The sequence below is a fragment of the Cataglyphis hispanica genome, chromosome 15 (genome assembly GCF_021464435.1).
Source record: "Cataglyphis hispanica isolate Lineage 1 chromosome 15, ULB_Chis1_1.0, whole genome shotgun sequence".
In the NCBI taxonomy this organism is placed as follows: domain Eukaryota; kingdom Metazoa; phylum Arthropoda; class Insecta; order Hymenoptera; family Formicidae; genus Cataglyphis; species Cataglyphis hispanica.
The window spans coordinates 600,504-611,733 of NC_065968.1; positions in this window are offsets into that span (position 1 = coordinate 600,504).

The window sequence follows — 11,230 nt, forward strand, 5'->3', positions numbered from 1 at the left end:
TACGAGTCGAAGCCTCGTATGAGCCTTGTTGCTCTTATTATGCGACTGAATAGAATGAGAATCGCGAAGTTTCTTGACGACAATTTTGACCGCAAAATTGTTTCTCTTCGTAAAAAAGAATTTTGACTTTATTGCTCTCTTTTTTCGAGCACTCCCGTCTTTATCTCAATAAAAAAATAATTATATTGCTTCTCTCTTCGTATGCAAGAAAAAAAAAGACGCAAATTCGACAGAAATAGAGAGATTAAAATTTTGATATTTTCATGAATCGTATCAGCTTCGATCGTTCGCGATTCTCAGATGGGTCCGACTCTTTGACGCTGAAAAAAGTGGCACAACCTACATATATAGACACGTATATATATGTACGTATGCGTATGCGACTCGCGTATCGTATATTATTACCTCATCCTTCTGTAATCCAATTGTTACCTCCTCTCCTCTCATGCGGGTACGTATGTATAATCGCTACAAATATAAGTCACAGGCCAACATTTCGTAGTACAACACAGCACAATCATTGTCGTATCATTACGGTTTTCCTCCTTTTTTTTTTCTTCTTTTTCTTCTCACGCGTCCGATGAGATTTTCACATCGTTTAATATTACAGTATCAAGTTTTTTTTTTTTTCTTTTTTTAAATCATATAATCGTATTTTTATATATATATTAGTAATATATATATAATATATATAATATATATATAATATTAAAATTGACGAGATATATTCTATTGACTAGGCACACTTAGTTCATAACAAGAAAAAAATTGTCTCTCCCTCTCGCTCGCACTCACTCGTATCCGATTTGCCTTCGTTCTGCCGTTCAACTCTATCCTTCACATCCTTATCGTTTCAACTTGAGTAACTCTGCAACATTTTTTTTTTTTTCTCCGCTTTATCCCTACACTTGTCTCATATCATCTATCATAGGTAATAACAGATACGGGGCTCGAAAAGCAAAAGATAAAAGAAATGAAGAAAAAGAATCAGACGAACAAGAACTATTAGGTCTCTCTTAAACTTTTATTTGCCTTACAAATATTATAATTGGTTTCGATCAAGCTTCCTCTATATTTAATTGCAACAACTCTTTTATCAACATGGCGGACGCGATTTTCGAGCCCCGACGATGGGCACTGTTAAAGTACCTTTCGCAAACTCGTGGCCTCTTTTTAATACTTAACAAACCGTGTCGTTATAAAACTTGTTTCGCTCTGGTAACTCTCTCTCTCTCTCTCTCTCTCTCTCTCTCTCGATGCTGTCACTTATTCGCACATATACGCACATACACACGCATACACATATATCAGTAGTAAATATTATCGTCCCTTATCATATTATGGAAAAATAGAAACTTCTGACAATAAAAACCAAACAAACATGAATCGGCGATCGACGGGGGGTGGCTCTGCGAACGAGGAGTTGCGGATCTACAGAAAAAAGAAGAAGCCTACGCAAAGCCGATGTTGACGTGCCGCGATATTGTGAAAAAAAATTGCTTCCTTTTTTCGCGTTTCAAACATACGCGAGCGTATACCGTTAATGGAATCTTTTCTGTCAACCTCACCGCTACATGACAAGATCTAACATATATTTGAGAATTTTCTCTTTTCAAGAACGATATCTTAATAGATGTATTTTTTTGCAAATGCATAAGCTTTAGATATTATGTTTGAATATTCTACCTTTTTAATTTGTTAAAAAGTACTTTGCATCAAAATGCAATTATAAAGTAAAAAGTTATAAAGGACAATTCGTCTTTCAAGTAACGAGAGTTTCCAGCTTATGTGCAAACTTTGCGATCCTTCAGCGCTCCTCTTACAACATTTTATCGAAATAAACATTTTATAATTATGTAGAACGATCACCGATTTTATCACCGAAAAATGTTACAGGCGACTATTCATCAGGAGCGCTTTGACAAACATTTCTTTCGATTCCTCATTTCTTTCTCGCGTAAAACATTCGAAGATATCGGCCATCCGCGCACTCCTCGCGCCTCCTCCCGTGACGCTTGTTTAACCGTTTACAGTCATTGCTAATTATTATTATTCACGCCTCCATCATTCTTCTCCCCTTCCGATCATCTCGCTCGCTTCTCTCTCTTTTTCTCGTTCGCTCTCATTCTCTCACAAGTCTCCCTCGCAAAACATCGTCCTTGCAACATGCAAATTTGATTTCTTGAAGTAGCAGCCACAAACAGCTTACGTTCTACTTCGCCTTTTGATAATATACGTTTTATATATTACAAGTGTGTGTACGTATAATTGATATACTCGTGTACACGTGTTCGTGATTAATATGCGTATATACGTACGCAATAATTATGCAAATACCATTCATACGGATTCGCGGATTCTCATGAGACTCGTACGTGTGTTTATATGTATGTGTCTGTGTGTGGTAAATGTATATTTGTTATACATTGTATAAGGGATATCGGCGAATGGCCGCTAGTGGATAAAACCGATGTCCTCCTTGTCTCTCTCATTGTTCTATACTTGGAAGGAGCGGTGAGAAAATGAAGAGTGTATGTACTTGTATATATGTGTGTGTAGATGCGCTATATTGCGTTGGTGTGCATTTCCTTTGGCCGATCATTAACGTTGAGACTTAACAACGCCGGATAAAACGCGATGTAAAAAAAATTGTTCGCGCCATTCGTCACCGAACTTTGAGTGTTTATTAATTTTTTTTTGTTGTCACCGATTAATAATGATCTTGTTTCTAATGTTAATGAAGGAAAAAAAAAGCCGCGCCTCGAACCCGACGTCGCTTCCCTCATTTTCTTTTTTCTTTCGTCTTCCATGCGATTTCGAGCCACCCGCGCCTCCCGTGAATCGCATATATGTGTTTGTGTATGTATATGTATATGTATTTTGTGCGAAATTAGTCGTAACAAGTGCCTCTTGTGGCTCTGTGGAGAACGCGTCGGTGCACACATATCGCTCTCTCGTCTCACGCGCAAAAAATACGATCTCTGCGGATTCGCGATATGCAGAGTGACTCGTTTATTTTTGATTTTTCATAAGCATCGTCTCGGTCGATGAAAGCCACGAGAATCGCCATAAATCCGACGAGACTGCTCGGCAGAGAGAATAGTACAGTCGCAGTAATAATAATTTATTAGCATAATATATCGTAGTAGTTTAATAGAGATAATATTAGTTTTCTCATTGTTTTCGGCCACAATCAGAATGACCTTGTTCGCCGCAGAAAGCCCGTAGGAAAAATCTCTGAAAAAGTTTCGCTTGATATTCGCACGAGTTGCGCATTTAGCATTGGACACAAGGACTCCTCTCTTTGTAGTATAAAAATAAGTTCTAATAGCTCTAATAAAATTGCTTTAGTCTTAGTGAAAGAATTTTTTTCCGTCGTACCGCACAAAATGCCGAATAGTACTTTTTAGAGATCGTCAGAAAATATCTATTTCGCTAGTCAATATTCGTCGTGTCTCGTAGTCGGATCACAAGCAGACTCGTACCTCTCTGGTCTTTTTTTTTTCCGTTTTTTTTTTTTTTTTTCGACCGTAATGCTGTAGTCGGGAACCAGGCACGGCGTAAAATCGGCCTAATAAATTCGATCTGATACAGTTTTATGCATAGTTAGAGTCTTAAGTACGTCCGTATTTTTGCGCGCAGAGCCAAGCGAATGAAAGAGAATACATTACAACCTGCGCGGGCGTGACTAGCTTCAAAGAGAATTTTACGCAAATTAAGTGCAACACAATGATTACTCATCTCTCTTTTCGAGCTAATAAACGAATGATATGAATATAATAAAGTGCCGTAAGGTTTTACTTTTTCATCTTTCTCGCAGATTTTTTAATAATTTTCAATTTCTTTTAAATATAATTTTTTTTTTCAATTCCACAAACGATAGACGAATAAAAATATTTAGTACGAGAAAAGAAGAGCTCGTTGTCCTTCGATCTAGCTCTGCCCGCGAAAAATGTCGCCATCGCGTTGTAAGAGCGACGTTGACACGACTCGAAATCATACATTTCGTAGGCAGGAGAACTGAAATCGATATAATTTGGGCGAGTTCAGTTTTCAATGTCACAACCTCATTAAAAGAATTCAATTCTTTTGCCCAATTCATTATGTGTCTACTTTTTTCGAATATAATCACGGCTGCTTTTCGCGCTCCGTCCGAGAAAAGCCAAAATTATACTGACTCGAGATCTCCCACTCGTATGTATGGGTATTAACTCTATGTGTACGGACCAGAGGTGAGAATAAAGGACCGATCGTCGACAATAAAAAAGGACAGATAGACCGAATCTCGTCTACGCGAAAATGAGCGACGCGATTTATCGTGGTCGTCGCGAAGTGCAACGCGAGCTTCATCGCTGCTTTCATCTCATTCTTTCAGATTTCATCCAATACCGCGTATAATCCGTCCTCCTCTTCCGTCTTTTTCTTATTTTTTCCTGTTTTTTTTTTTCATTCTTTTTTCCCTTAATTCAATTGTGTCTCGTTTTCTCCTCCTGCTTCTCTTCGTCCTTTCCTCGTTCTACCACAAGCACGAAACATCGCTTGGTCGATTAGCTTACGAGTCAACATACAAATATAATTAGAAAAATATAATTGGTAGAAGAATATAGAGAGATAGAGTTAGAATCAATCGTTTTCTTATTATGTTTTTTTTTATCTCGTTTTTCTTTTTATCGATTACTCATTAATATTCCTCTCCGTCCCCCCGCGTCCCTTTCTCTCCCCTCATCGTGATAATGCTCGCTCGGGAGTTTTACTTTCCGCGAGTGACTCTCGACACGTGTTCCCCTTCGAGAAAATCTCATGCCCTCTTCGCGAAACTAAAACTTTACCGATTGCGTCCCTAAACGTCAAGCATCCATATTCTCACGACGAAAAACATACCCAGCTGATATTTGATAAATACAAGTTTATCGTTTTGTCGTCTCTCGCTCGCGCGCGCCAGCATTCCTCGTCGCGTGTGCACATCTTAACGTCTTAAAAGCGCGCGATTTCTCCTCTTCACATTTTTCTTCTTCTTTTTCTGTTTTTTTTTTTTTTTTTTTTAGAAACGAGAATCGTACGCCTGTCACATCCCTTACAGAAGTCACGCGAGGATATACGAAGAATCGTTCAGTCTTAAAGGATGGGTGAAAGTGCGCGGGCGGTGCGGCGGCTCCTAAAATACGACCTCCCTCACGGCGATTCTTCTTTCTAGACGCTTTCTCTTTTTCCTTCCGTCTGCGTCTCTCGTGCCTCGAAGCGATGAGACTTTTTTGTACCGACCAACTTTCGCAAATATAGCACGTCGTGCATTATTTTTGGATATCCAAGTCCATTATAAACCAACAATATCTCGCGCGAGATGGAGGTTTCTCGAAGCAAACATATTTTGTCGAGGAAGAATTCAATCTCCCTTTTCAATCGCGCGAGGGAGAGAGATGTATGTCGCCGATCGATTATCCTCGATCGGCTTCGTGATGAAATCGCAGTGCGCGGAGACACGAAAGAGAGGGGGATACCCCGATGTCGCGGGGAGAATATGAATATGCGTGCTATGTCCTTTACACACAACACTTCCTTTTCGAAGATAATAATTACGCATTACGCTAACGGCGATTTCTTTATACAGCGTGGCGATTACAATGTGGCGATCGAATGTTGCATGCGAGCATAGCATGTCGATATATACGCGTCTGTTTACGTTAATTATTCCTTCCCCCGCGTCCCCCCCTTCCACCCCTCATTCACGTGTGCGTAAAATGCGTGTGCGTTGTCGCGAGTCCTCGATTTGAGAATGACGGAGAAATATACTGGGAACTCACTCCTTCCCTCCTCTTCTACTTCTCTCTCTCTCTCTCTCTCTACCCATTATTCTTAATCCTCTCGGGAGATTTCGCATTCTGCTTTTAATTAATCCCTTTGTCCCCCTTCGCAGAAAGATTCCCTTCCCGTTTGCATAACACGTAGAACGTCCGGCGAATATTTTGCGATCGAATACCGTTGTTCCAGAACTCGCCGTGCGCAAATCAAATAGAAAACTAAATCGCGCCGAGTGAATAATGTAAAGGGAAAGACAACTTTGTGGATCGACACCACGTGTCACGCATCGACATGGCTATGTACGCATTAATAGAACATGTACATATGACGTTCTTTTGAAACTTGTACGCAGAGAAAAGGAAATCTTCTTTTCACATAATGATATTTTTGCGTACGGAGTTTCGGACTAACGGTGCCCAATCTGCCTCCGCATTATTTTTGTTCGAATATATCGACGAGGAAAATATATGCCTATATATATATATGTGACTAACATTGTTGTTTTCGTAACACTTTTCGGCAGGATTACAAAAATGCTATGAAAATCGTCGGCGAATCACCGGCTGTTCTAGTGTTAATAAAGATCTTCGATTTCCCGAGAGATCGAGGAGGATCCATTATATGAGGATCGTATCGCGAGAGTGCCGTCTCGCAAAAACGGAAATGCACGATGCGATGCGACACGCGCGCGATATATGCAGTAGAAAAATAAATTTTCTCTCAAACGTTTAATAATGAGATAACACCGACGCTAACGAGATGTTTCTTAACACGTGTCGTTATCGCAGGGATCGTTACTTTGTTAACGTTCACTTGACTTCCTCAGTAATCATTCACGCTCTCGATTTATCATCGCCCAGAGCTTCTCATCTTTTCTTCTCCCTCATGTGTCCATATTTAATAAAACACATTCGATAAAATATTTATATCTCGTTTTGGATCTATACATTTACGTTTTATACATACATATATATATATATATATATATATATATATATATATATATATATATTGGATAAAAAAGAAAAATACAAACGATTCGTATAGATCTTGTCTTTGAATTTCAACCTCATTCCTGAGATACTTGACGCACGTTAAGAAGCATCCTGTACATACGTCGGTACAACCAACATTTCAACGAGACAAAAATACGAGACCCTATTCTCTCCGTTGGCGCCTCTCCGGCGACCACCCTTAACGAAGGACTCACGATCAGACTCATCGAACGATAGGGGGTGCGAGGGAGAACGTGCAGCGTATCCGCGTGTATACCTTGCTTTTGTGTGAATCCGAGGGAAAGAAGGGGAAGGGGAAAGGGGGTAGGGGGGGGGAGGAATGTTTATCCTCTCGTATCCGCGCGCGAAGGGGTACACGATAAATAGGTGCGTCGAAATAATCGCTACGCTACGACTCACTATTGCTAATCTACACGCGTGACCGCGGTCGACCTTGAGAGGTGGACCCCGCCTATAATATCCTATCGACAAGAAGAGAAAAAATCGAATGACTACAATACAAGTTAAGTTTTTTTACGCTTAAAGCGATTCCTAAAAACGACCCGAGCGTTCACGCTCGGCTACGTGACTTACTACAATACGAAATACGCCTACAGTTCTACGCGGGTATATACGCGATCGCATAACGTCGCGAAGGAAAAATAGTTATCGATTCGTTTGCGTTATTACGAGATATTCAGATAACGGACTTTTTCCTTGGCACGCCTTTTAGCGCTGAATTTCGTCTTTATCTGTCCAAGAGAATGTGTAATACTTAATACTATGTATAATAAATGCTTAAGTTTGACGAAATGGCTCCAAGTTTGCAAATATCATTATGTATATTCTAAGTTTAAAATCAATTTTTTTTAGTAAAAGTTAAAGCTTCTTCATGAGTAAAGTATTTTATTTTTGCGATAGCTTATGATTTGAAAAGAGTTCTTTTTCAGATTTATATTGTGAAATATTATTTTGTTTTTAAGTCCTCGAGTCACAGCGGCAGCGTTTTTTCATTTTTCTTTCAATCTTGTATTACTGCCGAATTCTTATATCGACGGACAAACAAAATTTAGCGATATTCGACGCTATAACACGGTGAAAATACAGCGTATTGCATTTTCACGAGAGAATCCTTTAAATCTCGAGATTTTTTGACGAATCATGAGTTCTTGGTTAATTCTACATCCCCCAAACTAATATTACCGCAATCAGATAATTCTCTTGGCATCATTATAGTGATAAGGATTATATAATATTGTTAGATAATATCGAATAAAATAACTCGTTCTAATCTAAATATTTGCGAGATTTTCGATTGCCTCCTTTTTGATATCGAACGATATTCTTTTAGTTATTATAATAAATAAAGTTATCTCTCTATTATTTAATCACAATTTTAGCATACGATAAATATTTATTGTGCGTGGCAAGATTAAAACGGGAAACGGATATATGTGTGTATCTCTCTTAATATCGGAAATATAATTTTGACGATTACATAATAGATTCATCATTAATTTCTTAAATCACAAATTCTCTAAAAAAAATATTCTCAGCACAGAAAAATATCCTCAAAGAATGCTCGACAAATTTCACAAAGTACGCGTTTAAATAATTATCGCTAACAAATAATAATCATTTTAATAGATATATTTTCGCTCGTGACATATTGTTTCGCATCGGTCTCGAATACGCTTTCCTTTATTGAACAGTGCGGTTATCAGCAAATCGATAAGATATATTGAACGTTGTCTTTATAAATCGATTGTTACACGGAATAGATAACAGCATTGATGATGGATAAATCCGTGATGAAAATGGGCTTTGCCTAACGTTAAAATATTACAATAGGATAAAAAAAGCTATTCCTCTAAAGTTTCGATATCGTCCAGCAATGCAATACTGTAATAAATAATCGCGTCAATATAAGGTGGGAAAGAAATATTTCATCTGGAGAATCTCTCATGGCTTCTGTCGCAGTTCTATTTTTCAAATTTTTCCAATAAAATTCTCGATTCGTCGCGAACCGGGATTTATGACTGAGTTTTGCAAAAAAGAATTTATTTCGTATTGCAATTGAGGATGAGCGATTGTTCTTTATCGTTACAATCTTCCTGATCAGTTTTCTTTGGAAACAGAACGCGTCTGAATTCATCTTTGATTAATATCTCTTATACTGACAGGTATAATGTATAATGTAGTATGATCGTCTAGAGTAAATTGTGTGTAAAATGCGTGAAAATTATTTTGCATAGCTTAAATAATTCACTCTCGACGTTCTCATTAGACCGGAGAGTTAGTTAGCGCGAGCAACTATATATTATACAGCTTCATATTGCATATTAATTGCGCAATATTAACCAATTTCAGGGATTTGCGGAAATTGAAGACAACATATGCGCGCTTTATCGAACGCTCGATATAAACAGACATGGAATATATTTTGTGTCGGTATCGATCTATTGACATTAGCGCGATAAAGCTGTATTACAGTATGCGCCATATCTAACACATAAGTATATTAGATACGAAAATTTTGAGATAGAAAAATAAAATAGTGTCGTAAAGCTAATTACATAAAGGAGATTAGTTAAAATAGTGTCAAATAAATATATTAATAGAATACGTTTGTTTATAAATTTTCATTTGCGAAAAAGTGTTCTTTTTAGAAAAATTAACGCGGGAGAAGCATGAATGTGTTGGCCGAACAATGCACGAGTTTTAGCGATCTTAAAGTATCTCTCGCACATATATCTCCATTATGTATAATGTAATATTGTCTTTATGAGGGAAAAGTATCAAAAGAATAACGAGATTAGAATCTTTGAGAATAAAATTGAACGAATATACGATATAATTGTACGATTAAAAAAATAAAGGTCGCGAATTATTCTATCAAAAAAAAAAATCACGTAATTACATCGTGTGTTTCAAATTCGCGATAATATTATCCAGTTATATCGGTTATTAATATGATAATCCGGTTTATCAGATCCGCCTCGCAATAACATAATTATAATTAATTATCGCAATGCAAAATAACCATAGATTTTTCTTTAATTTTTATTCGCTCATCGTGTACTATCGCTTGCTCTCAAAAGCATTGCTGCGAGATATACATAAAATTAATATATATATATTCATCCAACGACATGACTATTCTGCGCGAATTTTTCTGCGCGAAACTCAATACCCCTCGACGTTTACGGGAAATTCGAAGCTAACAGAACTATCGTTCGATCGCGTAACAACGCAAACCGGCCAATTACGATGCCGCGATAATGAGAGAGAACCATCGCTGCGACTCGATAAGTTTGGGGTGTATAGAAATTTGTGGACGCGGTAACACTAACGTGATTAAAGAGGGGCGAGGGGAGGGTTGATTTGATACTTCGTTACAGTTATATTGGTGTTCAGTTACAGTTTATCGTCACTCTTCCGTGTGTCTCGCTCGCGTGCTACGCGGGGGGAGGGGCGGGGGAGGGTTGAGAAGGGGTGAGCAGTTTTAGCAAAGCTGACTATAATATTACACTCGGCACACAAGCGCTACTATATACTTAAATAGGGTGGTGTTGTTTTCTTGCGTAGACAATACGGCACAAACAGGGGTCCTCTGTATGCGACATACGATGTAATTAATACATCGTATATACACAAAATTCTCGTATTTATAAGAAATCGAGCAAGAGTCTATCTAGTAAGGGAATCGGGTTTAGTTGCTTTCAACGACATGTAATCGCGAGATACATCGCGTTCGATCGGGATCGATAGGGACGACATTAAGATCGATATAAGTGTAATGGTGATGGCGTGTATATATATATATATGGGTGTGTGTATGTGTATATAGTGATATAATGTGGTAATACAGTAAAACTGTCTTATCAATAATGTCGTAGCAATCGTGCCAATGATCGTAATTGTACAAACAGTACAGTCGTACGATAACCGTTCGCATCAGAAGACTAGAATTTCACTTTCTTCTTCTTCTTTTTCTCAAGATATTAATAATAACGCTTGCTTTGTAAACTTGTCATTTATGCTATTCACATATCGTCGCTCTCTTCTAAAACATCGCTTGATGCCGTATTCTATTCTTTGTAATTTGTGATTTGAATTATATTGAAATACAAGGATTTTTTTTATATATATTAAAAATGATTTCTTTTTTCCTTCTCGTTCCGAATTGAAAACAATTTCTCAAAACAATTTTCATTCGTTTCCCTCGTCTAATTTAACGACAATGTTTTTATTTAAATGTTTTTAGAGAAAAGTCGTGATAGAAGAGAGACACTAGCAGAATTGTCAAACGTTTACAAAGTTATCGCTAAGAACGCGCCCGGAAACCGTGCAACCACCTCCCACTTTACTCCACACAAATCGAGCGAATGTGATAACACGTGAAAATTCCCCCCGCAACATGAGCAAAACGCAGT